The sequence below is a fragment of the Pelobates fuscus genome, chromosome 10, assembly GCF_036172605.1.
Source record: "Pelobates fuscus isolate aPelFus1 chromosome 10, aPelFus1.pri, whole genome shotgun sequence".
Classification (NCBI taxonomy): Eukaryota; Metazoa; Chordata; class Amphibia; order Anura; family Pelobatidae; genus Pelobates; species Pelobates fuscus.
The window spans coordinates 74,478,466-74,495,760 of NC_086326.1; the positions used below are offsets into that span (position 1 = coordinate 74,478,466).

General features: G+C 40.3%; 1 protein-coding gene across 3 annotated transcripts in view; it reads left to right on the forward strand.

Annotated features, from left to right (window-relative positions):
- Window positions 1–17,295, forward strand: part of PIK3AP1 (phosphoinositide-3-kinase adaptor protein 1) — a 114,440-nt gene that overhangs the window by 34,551 nt on the left and 62,594 nt on the right. The gene's annotated exons all lie outside the window — the stretch shown is intronic.

Here is a 17,295-nt window from a genome sequence, read left to right on the forward strand (position 1 = left end):
TGTATGTTAGAATGTCTGTGTGTATGTTAGGATGTCTGTGTGTATGTTAGGATGTCTGTATGTATGTTAGAATGTCTGTATGTATGTTAGAATGTCTGTGTGTATGTTAGGATGTCTGTATGTATGTTAGAATGTCTGTATGTATGTTAGAATGTCTGTGTGTATGTTAGAATGTCTGTACGTATGTCAGTATGTCTGTGTGTATGTTAGAATGTCTGTGTGTATGTTAGAATGTCTGTATGTATGTTAGAATGTCTGTGTGTATGTTAGAATGTCTGTATGTATGTTAGAATGTCTGTACGTATGTCAGAATGTCTATGTGTATGCCAGAATGTCTGTATGTATGTCAGTAAGTCTGTGTGTATGTCAGTAAGTCTGTGTGTATGTCAGAATGTCTGTGTGTCTGTCAGTATGTCTGTACGTATGTCAGTATGTCTGTACGTATGTCAGTATGTCTGTACGTATGTCAGTATGTATGTAAGAATGTCTGTATGTCAGTATGTCTGTACGTATGTCAGTATGTCTGTGTGTATGTCAGAATGTCTGTACGTATGTCTGTGTGTATGTTAGTATGTCTGTATGTATGTCAGAATGTCTGTGTGTATGTCAGAATGTCTGTGACTGTCTGTGTGTGTATGTCAGTATGTCAGTATGTCTATATGTATGTATGCCAGTATGAATTAATGTATGTCTGTGTGTACGTATGTGATGTCGGTGTATGTGTGTGTAAGTCCTCATGCATGTGTGTCTGTATGTATGTATGTTAGTATGTGTCTATCTGTCACTATGTATGCCTGTGTGTCTGTATATGTGTGTATGTCTCAGTATGTGTGTGTCAGTACGTATGCCTATATGCGTGTATTTCTGTTTCAGTATGTGTGTCTGTTAGTATGTATTTTTTTGTGTGTGTGTGTGTCTGTGTCCTTTTGTATCAGTGTGTGTTTTTGTGTCTGTGTGTATTCCTGTGGGCGGGATTTGGAGGCGGACCCTGTGGGCGGGATTGGAGGTGGGCCCCAGGGGGCCCAGACCCTGAGCTGAGTTAGGGGCCCCAAAATTTCTGGTGGCGGCCCTGCTTGTCCATCCCTTCGAAGGGTCTCTACCTTATTTACTCTTTGCAGGTAAGGAATTCACATAAACATTATGGTGTTCCTTTAAGCAAAAGTATTGCTGAGCCCTCTTGCCCAGAAGCATAAACACAAAAATAAGATATATTGCAAGAAGGGTCAGAATAATTATTAAATATACTAGGACAGAGGAATTAAAGCAAATATCCTCTGATCATTTGATGACAGTGATCTAATGGGGTTCCAGAAATATGCCCTGAGAAATAATACACTTATTAACCAATTGAATACCAGAACCGAGTGTAAATGTTTTTATTTTCATGTGTTTTGCAGTATGAAATCTAGTCCATAAAGCCTCACTCACCCTCATTTATATTCTAGTTATGAGTACCAGTCTGTAGAGGAACACATTTATCTGCCAGAAGCCACTAGTCACTCATATAATCAATGTAAAGTTGCTAAAATGTAAGTTCACCCCTGCTTTTAATAGTACAAGAAGTGTCATTGGGTGATAGCATTCCTACAGTCAGAGAGGGGATAGAAGAGAATAAACTACACCATTTCACTATCAGCATTACATTAGCATTCCAGAGGATTGATGATTACTATAGCATATATATATATATATATATATATATATATATATAGGTATTTATATTTATAAATATCTTTATTTTTGAAAACATACAACTTCACTGTGTTTACTATATGTAGGCATGATACTCAAATGCAGACATTCTGTTGCCAATTATAATAAGCTGTACTGCTAGTATGGCCTTCAGGCTCCCCACAAATATGTATAAGCAAAGTTTTTGACCATTTGTATTTAGATATTTTTGTCACCCTTACTATATGTGAGAAAAATAGAATTCTTGCTTTTATACTAACATTTCAGAACCGGTGTTAAATATTGCAAGATAAAGGACACTGTATACTGTCTGAAGTATTTTATTTCCCAAATATTTTTTTCATAAAGGATGAATGAATAAGTAAAAAACAAAAGTTGTTTAAATTTACATTTATATCATTTTTATATTTGTCTGCAAAGCAATCTATAAACAAAACTGCTTTGTTATAATCTGTTTATATGCTATCTATGCATCCCTGGATTAAAATAAATGTTATGCTAATATTTTTTTAAATCAAAAAGTATTCAGTAGTGACAGGGATAACATAGAGTCTACTCTCTTATAACGTTTATTAGATTTCATGCTAATTGCATCGTTTTATTGTTAGGATAAAGTGAATTTTGACTGTTTAATTAAGTTTTCAACATTGTTGTTTTTTTAATTCGGAATGCTCTAAAATAGAATAAATAAAAAGCAGATAGTTTTTTTCAGTCAATAATTAACCCAGCTGTGTTCTTTTGGTTAACCTAACTGCACAATAGATTACTATAGCATTAGCAATACAAACCTACATTCCTAACGCTTTAGTGTGCCTGCTCCTAGTTTGATATAGGTTTGCAATAAAAACTAATAAAAAATAAAGGATTTACTTACCTTTTTCCAGCACCAAGCCTCCCTCGGTGCTCACTTTGCAACATTATCATTAAGGTCCTTAATGGTCCCATCCAATGCTTCTTATAGAGGAGAATTGGGGATCTGATGCATATTCTCAGCTACTGTCATGCATACATTCAAGCTTCCCTATAGGAAAGTATTGTATCCAATTTTTTCCTCTGGGCTTCTGTGTCATGTGAGTTTTACTTGGTCAGTGCAGCGGAAGCGCCTCTAGTGGCTTTTTAGGAAGACCTCCACTAGAGGTTGTTTTAACCCACTTTCTACAAAACTGCAATGTTTTACTTTGCAGGGTTTAAATGAACTGGGCCACTACACACAGACCACTTTATTGAGATGAAGTGATCTGGGTGACTTTACTCTTCCTTTAAACTGCTATTAGTTTAACCTTTATTTTATGCTAACCAAGTGCACACTTTAGTGTGAGAAAGGTCTTGCTTACTACAGTGGATATTATGTAAGGACATTGGGGATTAAAGGGGGAACCCTGCACACCACAACCACTACAGCCTGCTGTACACAAACTACAAACTATGGCTACAACAGGCAACTGTGGCCCAACCTCTCTCTCAGCACAGTGATGTACCTACCATGGTCACAGGGGTTGCCGCTGCGACCGGGCCCCTCACTACAGGGTGCCCTACCGCAGCCACGACCCCTGCTACTGTGGGCTGCCTGGATGCCTTATGGGCTGGTGCATAGCCGCACGGTCCGGGTGTCTTGCAGGAGGGGAGAGCTACGCTGCTCCTGCCTGTGTGTAGCGTGGCTGATAGAAAAAGCTCAATGTGAGAGCACTTCCTGTCAGACCGGAAACCGTGGCAGAGAAGCAGGCACAGGAGAGGTACAGGAATGGGACACCTGGAGGGGGTGAGATCGAAGAATGGGACACATGGAGTGGTGGGGGGAGAGAGGGAGGAATGGGACACATGGAGGGGAAGGGGGAGAGGGACGAATGGGACACATGGAAGGGAAAGGTGGAGAGAGGGAAGAATGGGACACATGGAGAGGGGGTAAAGAGGGAAAGTTTGGGGCACATGGAGGGGCTAGGGTTGAGAGAGGGAGGATATGGGACACCTGGAGGGCAGGGGGAGAGAAGAATGGGACACATGAAGTGGAGAGAGGGAGGAATGGGACACATGAAGGGGAAGGGAGAGAGAGTAATGGGGCACATGGAGGGGAAGAGGGGAGAGGGAGGAATGGGACACATGGAGGGGCTGGGGGGAGAGAAGTGTTTGGGACACGTGGAGGGGCTGAGGGGGAGAGGGAATGGGACACATGGAGAGGCTGGGGGGGAGAAGGGAATGGGACACATGGAGGGGCTGAGGGGGAGGAGGGTATGGGACCCATGGAGGAGCTGAGGTGGGAGAGGAAATATGACACATGGGGTCCTGGGTGCGGGAATGAGACACATGGAGGAGCTGGGCGGAGGGAAGGCAGGGGGGAATAATTGAGACACATGGGAGGGGGTCCCCAGGGCACCGGTGCCCGGTGGTTTCTAGTTACTTTCCTGTCTCAGCATATTGCTTTTGCTAAAGTTACACTTCCACACTTGTAATATCATTTTTTACAACTTTGAATTGCATCTATTGGCTGTGTCTGTTAGCTGTTGTGATCTGAAAAATGATGCATATTTGTAAAAGGGTATTAATAACCAAGCATATGTAACTCTTGATTCCATTCCTGTTTCCATGGTGATTGGACTATTTTTTTTTTCAGATCATAACAATCAGATACATCTCCTAGTTAGAACCTTGTTTGATGCAGATTTTCTCTATACAATTCTGACCATATAGAACTTTCTCAGTAACCTAACAGACATTCTGCATTCATGTCTGGTTTGGGATCCATTACAGTTTGTCCCAGATTGCAAAGGATGCCAGATGAGTCACAAACAAAACATCCTTACAGCTAAGCTGGCAAATACAGGAAAGGGAAATGGCTCAAAAACGTGATTTGTAAATATTTGCATATCTGTACACTTATTTTTATTTTTAAAGGGTATTCAGTTCCATGTAACGAAACTGTAATGGATAGTGGAAATTTCCAGATTTTGACATTAGACTTATGAAAGGTGAAATATTTTTATTAATATGAAATCAGTGGTCCAAGAAGGTCAATAAGTCAAGACAGAAGACATCCACAATATAAAGTTTATGATTATGAGGGACACTCAATGCACTATAAGTAATTAAATGAACACTATAAGGTCAGGAGCACAAACAATTATTCCTGTATAAAAGTAAAATCTTACTTTTACTCCAGTCTGCTGCTGCTGGCTTTGTCCCTGATCTACCTGCTTGCCCGACATCATCAGCAGTGTTATTCAAAGCCAATCACAATGTTTTCCCATAGGAAATCATAGGATTGGCTGCGACTGTCAAGGAGGCAGATCAGGGGCAGAGCCAGCACAAACCAAACACAACCCTGGCCAATCAGCATCTCCTCACAGAGATGATTTGAATCAATGCATCTCTATTACAAAAGTTCAGTGTCTCCATGCAGAAGGTGGAGACACTCACTGTGCAGCACTGCCCCAGGAAGCACCTGTAGTAGGCATCTGAGGTGTGGCCATTGGAGGTATCCCTAGGCTGTAATGTAAACACTGCATTTTCTCTGAAAAGACATTGTTTACTGCAAAAAGTCTGGAATGGAATAATTATGCTCACCAGCACAAATAAAATAAGCTGTAGTTGTCCTGGTGACTATAGTGTCCCTTTAAGCTTATAAAAGTGTTTAAGATGCCATGACCCTGTCCTTACAACCTTATGTTTGACAAATCTATCTAACCGACAAAATTAAGGCTTAAAAGCAGAGCTTCTTATTTAGACAACAATACTTTCTCCTAAGAGCCAAGAAGTCTAAATTTTAGTTCTTTGAATGACAGGGACAGGGTCATTACAACATAACCATTTCAATAAGCTAAGGTGATCATGGTGCTTAGAGTGTCACTTTAAGAAGCCTGTATATCTTCCTTTGTCCTAATCTCACATCATTTCTGTATATGTCTCGCTTTAGATATTTTTCCTGTAGCATATGTTGACATTGTTATATCATTATAGGGTAACGCATACAATGCCACACTCCACACAGCTCTACCAACAAAATGATACCAAGGACAATTTTATCTCATTTCTCAAACCGTGTTTTTAACACATTTTACCTATCTACTGCATATTTCTTCGCATTTTACACAAGTATCTCCAAGCAGTCCCAAATTTAGTAGGACTTTGACTCGCTTTGTATGGTATACCTTAATCTGGATATTACACATTTTACCTGTCTAAATATCTCTGCTTTTTACAGTGGTATCTAAACTAATGACATAAAGGAAAAAGAAACATAATTCTGTCTATAGCTCATCTTGTCTCTACTCTACAAGATGTTTCTGTGAGTCTGAGGAAGTGAGATTTCTGATTTACTGTTTCTGACTCATACCCAAAATAAAATGTGATAAGAAAATGCAAATAAAATGAGTCTTACAGATGCATATGTTTATTTTATATTTACACCAGTTATTGGTAATTATTTTTAAATATATTGTAGCGGAACCACTTTTTGGCTGTCCCATTTATTGTTTTATTTGTTGGTACTGCTGAGGTTTTACATGCCTGGATTATACAGAGTGACATTTCACCAGCTATGGACATACTTTGTTCGGTATACGAACAAAGTACCGAACAAACGGACCACCCTGATGTACATTAATCATGCAATTGACCTCCCTGATCGTTACTCTCATTCCCTTGGTTTATACGAACTCACTGCTGTATCCCCTGAGTGGCCGCCATTTCGGCAGCCGAACACGTGGCGGCGGTCATCTTAACCCCACGAACAGCGGTGTTTGGTCGTCGAGTGTCTGGAACTGAAAATGGACACTCGACTAGCCGAACACCACTAAGACCTCCAGGACGGCAGAAAGTACCGAAACCAACTCACGAACGGCCCAGCATTCGGTAGGATGAATCCCACGAACTAGGGGATTCATCCGGTTACCGACTCCATTATGTGTGGCATAGCTTTCGGGAGTATTGGGGCACGAATAGAGACTGACCGCAGGGCCAGATTTCATGGAACAAATTTCGGCATCTTTACCCATGCGGTCGGTCAAAACTTTACCTTCTCATAACTCCCAAACCCCTGGTCTGATCTGGGTGATTTTTGGATATGTTGCTCACACATATTTGGGGTACATCTGGAAAGTGGGGAAAAGTATGTACAGTATAATTGTATTATCTGTTAAGCTAAGGGGAGGAGATGTGTGGGAGGTAACGTCTGTGTGATTGGTGCAAAGTGTAATTAATGTGAATCCCTCCCTTGCATGGGAGAATCTCATAAAAGCAGGAATGTTGCCATTAAACTTCAGTTCTACTACTGATACTGTGTGTCGTCCAGTGATTGGGAAAGGTGATTGGATAATATGGGACTTTATTGCTGATTGTGCTGGATATTGGGTTTATTACTTGTTCCTGTATCCTCTGGATATATTGGTGGAGTTAAGCTGTGAGAAATCAGCTCTCTGCTACATATATGTTTACAAGCCAATGCAAATTCCCAATGTATATTAAAAAAAAATGAGTTTATGCACTAAAGAATGTGTTGTGATCCATTGACAATTGAGGTACAATAAAAGAAAAATAAATATAGACAAATTAAAGGCAATTATCAGTTTAAATAAAATGAGGATTTTTTTTTCAAATTAGATATTGTAGCCTACATTTCTAATTACCTGTGCAAGAGTACAGATATTAGGCTTGCATACCTCCTAACTGTCCTACTTTTCGCAGGACAGTCCTGTCCTAATTTACGGGTCTTGTCCCAATTTTGTTCTGGGTGTCCAGCATCCGGGGACACCAGGGAACTGTGCTCGGGAAGCACAACACATACGCATCATGAAACAGGTTTGCGCTGTGCAGCAAGCACCAGGACAATGCACAGAGCACTTCGTCAGAGCTCTCTACATGGCCCTCTTTGTAGAGGGCTGTACAGAAGGTGTCTTTGAGCCTCCCTTGCTTGACGCCAGACTTACACTTTACTTCAGTGGGCGGCCCTACCTTATTTCCGCCCCCTAGGATGGCCTGCCCCCATCCAGACTCCCCTCGAATGAGTTAATTTGTTACAGTGTCACTTTAATTCATCAGTGTGTGTGTGTATGTGTGTTGGGGTATTGCTGTGGGTGCAGGATTTGAATTCAATTAATTTAATGCTGCAAGTGTGGTGTTACGGCTGCGTATGCAAGGTTAATAAAGGATTCACCAAAGTTAATATTGTAGGATTATACAATACTCTGAAATCATTAAAACATTTGCAGGATTATTTACTAAAGTGAGAATTGTCAGAAATTCAAAGAGAAGGTCCTTACAAGCTCGCTGTCTTAGTGTTATCTTTGCCCGTGGCCTCACCTTTGCGCCTCATGTCCAGACTGTTGCTAAAACCTTTCGATTCCACCTTAAAAACATCGCCCACATCCGCCCCTTTCTCAAGCAAAATACTGCCAGGGAGCTTGCTCATGCTCTGGTAATCTCTCGCATGGATTACTGTAATTCTCTCCTAGATGGTCTCCCCGGAAGCCGAACTGCCCAGCTACAATCTGTAATAAATGCTGCCGCCTGTCGCTCCTCCAACACCTATCTTATACTTATCCAACAATTTTAAAACAAGGTATAAGGCGTGTATGCCGGGGCTGAAACTAGCACCCAGCACAAAAGTGTAGGTTGTTAGTAGCCTCCAACCACCATGACCACTTCTAAAAGCAGAAGTGGTTATGGTGGACAGACCAACTCTTTAATTAAGTATGAAGTTTGGTCATTCTAATGAAAGTAAAAGTAGTTTTAATACATTGTTTCAAGTTTAGGGCATTATCATATATTCGTACGACCATAATGTTATACCATTAAAACAAAACAAACAGATTTGTATTATGTATTTTGCTAGTTAGAAATATTTCATGCATTTGGTTGTTTCTCTAACAAGGTCATAGAATGATTGTTTTTTTCTTTCTTTTTTTTTTTTTTTTTTTTTTAAATGTAAACTGTTTGATCTCCCAGTGACACAGGGAAAGATCATCTTCTTTGAAAATATAATAGGCAGGATCAGTTTCGCAACCACACATTTTTTTTAGGGTAATTCATGGTGCGATTACACAATCATTGAAGAATTGTAATGAATCACTTGCTATTTACCTGCTTAACTTACGATAAAACAGACGTTTAATTTCTGCAGTTAATGGCAAATAAGAAGTTCTATTGATTGCAGAGTTATTATTATTATTATTATTTATAAAGCGCCAACACATTTAGCAGTGCTGTACAACAACTAACAAACCGTTACTACAAGACAAAGGGACTTTCCATACAGGGACAGCGTGCTTAATGCCCTGCTCAAACAAGCTAACATTCTAAGGTGAGTTCAGTAAAATGACACACAAGGTAAGGGCAAGATGTATTTCATGAATGGCAAAGTAGTTTGCTAGGAGAGATTACAATGAAGGCAGGGCCGGTGCAAGGATTTCTGCCGCCCTAGGCAAAGATCCATTTTGCCGCCCCCTCATGAAAGCAAATGCAATCTCATAGAGGTTTATTCACTAAACTGTGAATTGCAGCGAGTTGAAAACCAAATTGCAAAGTTAAGCAAAAGTAGTAGAACTGTGACTGAAACCAAATTGGAGAATTCTTCTAGACCAGCTATTTTGGCCAAAATTTTGCTATATGGTTTCCAGTTAGGTCTACCTAAAACACACATACTGCTTAACACGTGCATCAATAAACACACACTGCTTAATGCCTACATCCATACACACACACTGCCTAAGACATGCATCCATACACACACACTGCCTAGGACATGCATCCATATACACATACTGCTTAAAACCTACATCCATACACACATACTGCTTAATACGGATCAGTTTCGCACCGGGGCACCATGGATTGTGTGTACGCCACTGTCCCTACACACATACTATCTAATACATGCATCCACACACTGCTTAATGCGTACATCCATACACACACTGCTTAATACATGCATCCATACACACATACTGCTTAATATGTACATCCATACACACATACTGCTTAATGCGTACATCCATATACACACACTGCTTAATGCGTACATCCATACACACACACTGCTTAATACATGCATCCATATACACATACTGACTAATACATGCATCCATATATAGATACTTCTTAATGCGTACACCCATAAACACACACTGCCTTATACATGCATCCATATATACTAACTGCTTAATTCGTACATCCATACACACACACTGCCTAATACATACATCCATACACACACACTGCCAAAGACATGCATCCATACACACATACTAGCTAATACCTACATCCATACACACATACTGCCTAATACATACATTGTACATTGAATACATAATTTATCACTGTAATAAATGATGTATTCAATGCATTTGGTGAATTTAATTTATAAAAAGAATAGTACAGACGAGCACACACACTGACGGATGAGCACACACACTGACAGACACTCAGTCACCGACGGACACACAGTCACTGACAGACACACATGCATACTGACAGACACACACGCTCACTGACAGACACACACACTCACTGACAGACACACACATACTGACAGACACATACTCAGTCACTGACAGACACAAACACTCACAGACACACACTCACTGACATACAGACACACACTCACTGTCAGACACATACTCAGTCACTGACAGAAACACTCACTGACAGACACACACACTCACTGACAAACACACACACACACACTCACTGTCAGACACATACTCAGTCAATGACAGACACAAACACTCACAGACACACACTCACTGGCAGACACACAAACACAGAGACACTCACCGACAGACATACACTCACTCACTGACAAACACACACACACACACACAGACACTCACTGACATACACACATTCACTGACATACACTCACACAATTTAATTTTTTGAGGACCATTCAGTCTCCTTACCTCCCAGGGGTCCAGTGTTGGGCAGCTTCTCATTCCTCCAGCATGCTGTTTAGTATGCCAGGGACTGAATGACTTCATATTCCGACTCCCGGCATCACAGAGGGCGCTCGAGGGAAGAGTGGTAAGCTGCAAGAACAGCCTCCCTCGCCGCCCCCACACTAACATTTATTTATTGGCACAGCAGGCACCTGCCATCAGGGTAAGCAGGTGCCTGCTCTGCCATACAGATTAAAACACAGCTTTGGGGGTGCCTTAAGATGGCCATATGGCCACTTAATAGCCCCCCTGTGACAGGGCTTCTCTCGGCGCCCCCACATTTGGGCGCCTGGAGGATCGGCCCGGCACTGGGGATGGAGGGGCGGCTCAAGTGGCGCTCACCCAGTGCTGTGGCCCAACAAGGGCAGCTCACCAGGAAACATTCCGGTGGACGCCCCTGTAGGACGGCACCTTAGTCAAATGCCTAGTTCGCCGAACAGTTGCACCGGCCCTAAATGAAGGCTTAGTGTTTTAGATGACACAGTTGGGGAAGAGGAAGCAAGGTGGGTCAATGAGGTGTGGGGAGTTGAAATAAACATCTGAAACCAGGGATGATGTTGGGTGTAGGCTAACGAGGGCTGGAGTCCCTAGGTTAGCTTCTGATAAGCCACGGGTTTGATTTCTGCAAACTTTCATTGTGAGCCCCAAGCGCCCTGTAATATTGAGAAACTACATTGACCTCATAATTGGAGTTAATTATTCAGCACAGTGTGAGATTATCACTGTGGGTACAGGGAGTGCAGGGTTTAATGCAGTGGGTGCAGGTTTAAGGCAAAGAGTGCAGGGTTTAATGCAGTGGCTGCAGGTTTATTGCTGCAAGTTTAAGCTTAACACTGTGGACTCAGGATTAAAACAGCAAGTGTTGGGATAATACAGCAGGTGTGAAGTTTATAAACATACGTTTATTCAAAAGTCTCAATTAATTCAAGGATTTGGTGTCATGTTGTGATTCATAGAATATTTTAGGGTTGGACATAAGGTATGGTACATGGTGGGGTTTTCTTAGGGTCTTAAGTGTATATATATATAATTTACTCATGGGCTGAAGCCCCTGGCCTTCCCACCACCGAGCAACGCTCTGTCTTTGCTTTGTTCTACCTTTTCAAAGTTGTCTTTTTCATGACTATTTTGCCTTTCATTGTTCACAGTTTATGCCGAATACAGGGCTGAATACGTAGCAAAACAGCAGAATGATACAGGAACCCTGGTGGGTGGCACATTATTCACCACAGACTTAAACAGCATTAACTCTCTCAGAAGGACATTCCTTTACACTATGTTATGTTGCAATGAGATCCACTGTTCCTTTCTCCCCACATGCACTGTGCCTATAGTTGAAGCAAAGTGCTTATACAAAAAAAGACCCATACAATAAGTCCACCTCAAAGTTGTCTATCTCTCTAGATTTTAGCCACCTGCCAATTTAGGGTTCGCTCACAGCAGAAGCTGTAGATCCCAGATACCTAAGACATAATCACTTTCACTCATTGATGTGTCTAAGGTACCTTGGATCCCCAGGTGGCTTCCCCTTTTCATTGTTAAATCAGTGACTTTGTGTCCTTTAGCATTTGCAGCCTGACAGACTTAGATGGAGTGGTTAAGAAAGAGATGCACTCTGCCTTCTGCTATTCCAAATCATACTAGTGATAGGAAGCAATGATAAGACGACAGCCTGTCTACAGGGCCGGATTAACATAGGGGCTGATGGAGCTGCAGCTCCAGGCCCAGGCCCATGGAATAGGCCCATTTAAAAAAAAAAAAAAAAAAAAATTTTTTTTTTACATTTTTTTTTTTTTTTTTACACACTACTCTTAGGTTTGCCACCTGACTGGTATTTTACTGGCACAGCCGGTATTTTAGGCTGCCTGGCCGTGCTGGTATTGCAGTAATACCGGCAATATACATGCAGGTATTTTTCTCAGCATAAATGGAGATTACTCTGCAATACCAGCACCAGCCAGTAGGGGTCACTGTGTGTGGAGAGATGCAGGGATAGGAAGTTACAGCATATCCCTGCCTCTCTCTACTACTCACTGATCCGTGGGGGAGCAGCAACACAGCACAGAGTCCAGACAGCAGCTCTACAGCTCAGATAAGTGAGGGATGGGGGGGGGGGGGGAGGGGAGGCAGCAGGGACACATGGGGACACTGAGACACTAGGGGACACATGGGGACACTGAGACACATGGGGACACAGACACATGGGGACATATGGAGACACTAGGGGACACAGACACTATGGGACACATGGGGACACAGACACTAGGGGACACTGAGACACTAGGACACAGACACTGGGAGACCTGGGAACACTGAGACACTTGGGGACACTGGGACACATGGGGATGCTGTGAGACATAGGGACATTGGGAGACACTGAGACATTGGGACACGGAGACACTATGTCCCCATGTCTCCCAGTGTCCCCATGTCCCCCAGCCAGTGTCCCTAGTGTCCGCAAGTCTCCCAGTGTCTGTGTCCAATGTCGCTCAGTGTGCCTAGTGTCCCCATGTGTCCCAGTGTCCCTATATGTCCCAGTGTCTCCATGTCTATGTTTTTGGGCATGTTCACCCCCTTTTGGCAGGTCTGGTCACGTGATTCGCGCCAGTGACACACCCTTTTACCCTGTCCATTGACTTCCTGCTTCACTGGACACTGCTGTTAGGGGGTATGGATTTACTTGAAAGATGAAAGCATAAATTAGAGAGAGATTAGCACTCTAATGTATGTGTTTTCGTATAGCTGTATCCTTTGAGTTTCCCTCCAACAACATCTCCATCAGATACATGACACTTGGGAGGTATGACTGTTTTAGTGTTTTTGGTCGATAAGATTCCGTAATTAGGCCCACCATAATTGTCAGCACCAGGCCCACTGTGCTCTTAATCCGGCCCTGCCTGTCTACCTAAAGCATTCCCATCAGAGGGAGTTAGGGTTGCACATAGGGAAAGGTATAGGTCTGGGCTGCGAGATTGGCAAAAAAAGTAAACTAAACAGGAACAACTCACATAGAAATTATCCAAGATATAGTAAGACATTTGTTAAGCAAGAATATAAACATGGAGATAATACCTTCAAAAACAAAAGAAAACTCCAGAGACCAACAGAGCTCCAGAAGTACTCCTAGGTTTTTCTAAAGAAAATCGTAAATAGCAAAATAGTAACAAAACTGAATACACAGCTAAACAGGAAAAGGTTTACAGATGAGTAATATAATGATTTTGCAGACATGGGTAATTCCAGAACTTCAGAAGGAAGAGACTGCTGTTACAAAACTTATCATTACAAGAGTCACCCAGAAAAAGAAAGAGACGGCTAGAGAAAAGAGTAGAGGCATCAGTGGAGGAGGCAATAGAAAGAGAAATTAAGTGATTGCTATCTGATCATAACAATGAGGATTCTCAAGGTACACTGATCAGACACATTAAACCACAGACAGATGAAGTGTATAACATTGATTATACACCACTTACCCCTTTTGTCCAGCTTGACAATTTTCAAATTAATTACAAGTCTCTGCACTATATCTCCAATCCAATAGTCTACCTAAGAACAGTTTGGATACAAATATATTAGGGGCCAGTACAAACCATTATCTGGAAATCTATTCATAAACCGTGATATACATAGGACACGAGGTCACACATTTAGGCTGGAAGAAAGGAGATTTCATCTAAGGCAAAGAAAAGTTTTTTTTTTACAGTAAGAGCAATAAGGATATGGAATTCTCTGCCTGAAGAGGTGGTTTTACAGATGTCCATACAGATGTTTAAACAGCAATTGGATAAATACTTGCAAAAACATAACATACAGGGATATCATTTCTAATTAGTGGGGTAATAGCTCCTTGATCTAAGGAGATATCTGACTGCTATTTTGGGGTCAAGAAGGAATTTTTTCCTAGTTTGTTGCAAAATTGGAAGTGCTTCAGACTGGGTTTTTGCCTTCTTTTTGATCAACAGCAAAAACATATGTGAGGAAGGTTGAACTTGATGGACGCAAGTCTCTTTTCAGCTATGTAACTATGTAATTATGACACTAACCTATTGTGTAGAACTGTATCAAATGCCTTCATGAAATCCAAGTAGATCACACCCACTCCAACACCCTGATCTATATTTCTACTTACTTGCAATTAAGTTATTTTGACATGACCTATGTTTATAAAACCACCCTGATTTTTCCTAATAACAATGTTCTTACCAATTAATTCCTGAACATTATTCCCTAATAACTATTGAACTACTTTCACAGTCACGGAAGTTACGCTCACAGGGCTATAATTTCCAGGCAAAGATTTTGTACCCTTTTTGAATATTAGAACACATCTGCTTTCCTCCAACCCTTGAAGTTCAGTTACTGAAAGAGAAGAATCTTGAAAGATTTAAAACAGAGGTTCACTAATTTCCACACTTAGCTCCTTAAGTAGTCGTGGTTAAATACTGTAAGTCCTAGGGTTTTCTTTACATTAACTAATAAGATTTTTTGCAGCAATAATTTGCATATCTCTAGCCATAGGTTCCTTCTAAATATATACTGGAAAAAAAATGTTATTTAAAATGTCGCCTTTTTCTGGTCTTCATTAGCAAACTCACCCATCTCTGTTTAACCCCTTAACGCCGTTACGGCGTTCTATGCCGTCCCGCATTAAATGGGCTTTAAAGCCGTTGTGGCGGCATAGAACGCTGTAATGGCTTTGAGCCCTGGAGCCGCTGGGATACTTACCTTCCCGGCACTCTGCTTCGGGAGGACTGCCTCACAGCCCAGGCAGCCCTCCCATGCCAAATCAGGACCCTGGGGGCCATGTGATCGCTCTCAAAGAGCGATCACATGGCCCCCTATAGCTGGCTGTGGATCTGCCAGCAGGGGGACTGTCTGGAGTGTCAGACAGTCCCCCTGCTGGTGGGAGGTGTTAAAATAAAATAAAAGTATTTATATATAAATACATCTTAAAAATATATATATAAGATATATACATCTTAATATATACATCTTAAAAATATGTAACGTGATACGTAATGTATTTTAATATTAATATAAGTACATATATTAATCTTAAAATACACTTAGAATGACGTTACATATATATAAGATATATATTGTATATATAATACATATATATATATGTATTTTATGTTTATATATACGTATAATTACAATAGTAAATAAATAAAATAATAAAATAAATAAAATATTTTAAAAAAAAATTAAATAAATTATATATATATACATATGTAATCTCATTCTAACTGTATTTTGTTATTAATACATATATCTTGGTAACAAAATACACTTAGAATGACATATAAAATACAAATAACTGCAAATATTTATATATAGATAAATATATATAATTACATAAATAACTACATAAGTATACATGTAGAATTTAAATACATATATATGTATATATATATAAAAATTCTACGTGTATGCTTAAGTAATATTTTAACATAATTATGTGATTTAATTAATTAAAATTTGATTGACCTGCCTGACAACCCAGGCAGCAAGTGCAGAGAATTAAATTCGCACGCGCTATATTTAACCCTGTAACTTTCCAAGACACCATAAAACCTGTACATGGGGGTACTGTTTTACTTGGGAAATTCGCTGAACACAAATATTAGTGTTTCAAAATGATAAATTGTATTACAACAATGATATATTTAGTAAAAGTTAAGTTTTTTGCATTTTTCACACACGAATGGCACTTTTACTGACGATATTATTGTTGTAATATGTTTTGCTGTTTTGAAACACTTATGTTTGTGTTCAGTGAAGTCTCCCAAGTATAACAGTACCCCCTATGTACAGGTTTTATGGTGTTTTGGAAAGTTAGAGAGTCAAATATAAGGTTTGCATTTCATTTTTTTCACATTGAAATTTGCCAGATTGGTTATGTTGCCTTTTGAGACCGTATGGTAGCCCAGGAATGAGAATTACCCCCATGATGGCATACCATTTAAAACAAGTAGACAACCCAAGGTATTGCAAATGGGGTATGCCCAGTCATTTTAGTAGCCACTAAGTCACAAACACTGGCCAAATATAATTTTTTTTTTTTTTTTCACACAAAAACAAATATGAACGCTAACTTTGGCCAGTGTTTGTGACTAAGTGGCTACTATAAAAGACTGGACATACCCCACTTGCAATATCTTGGGTTGTCTACTTTTGCAAATGGTATGCCATCATGGGGGTAATTCTCATTCCTGGGCTACCACACGGTCTCAAAGGTAACATCACTAATCTGGCAAATTTTAATGTGAAAAAACTGAAAAATGGAATGTGCTATATTTGACCCTTTAACTTTCCAAAACACCGTAAAAACTGTTAATGGGGATTACTGTTGTACTCGTGAGACTTTGCTGAATCCAAATATGTTTTTTTTTTTTTGCGCAGTGAAAGCTAACGGTATTATGACATTTACAGCTAAAATGTCTACAATTTTTTTTTTAAAATCTTAATTTCTCACAGTTTTTTTTAAATTTTATTCATAATAAGAACAAAATGATATATAATAAGTTTGGGTGCATATAATATGAAAGAGGTGAATTACAGTTGAACAGACATAGCGCAAATTCCAGTTTCTGTTTACATTTTGTTTTGATCAGAACGTGTACTATTGACTCCGTCCTGAAGGGGTTAAAGTCTGCCTACGTTTTCATTTTTTATT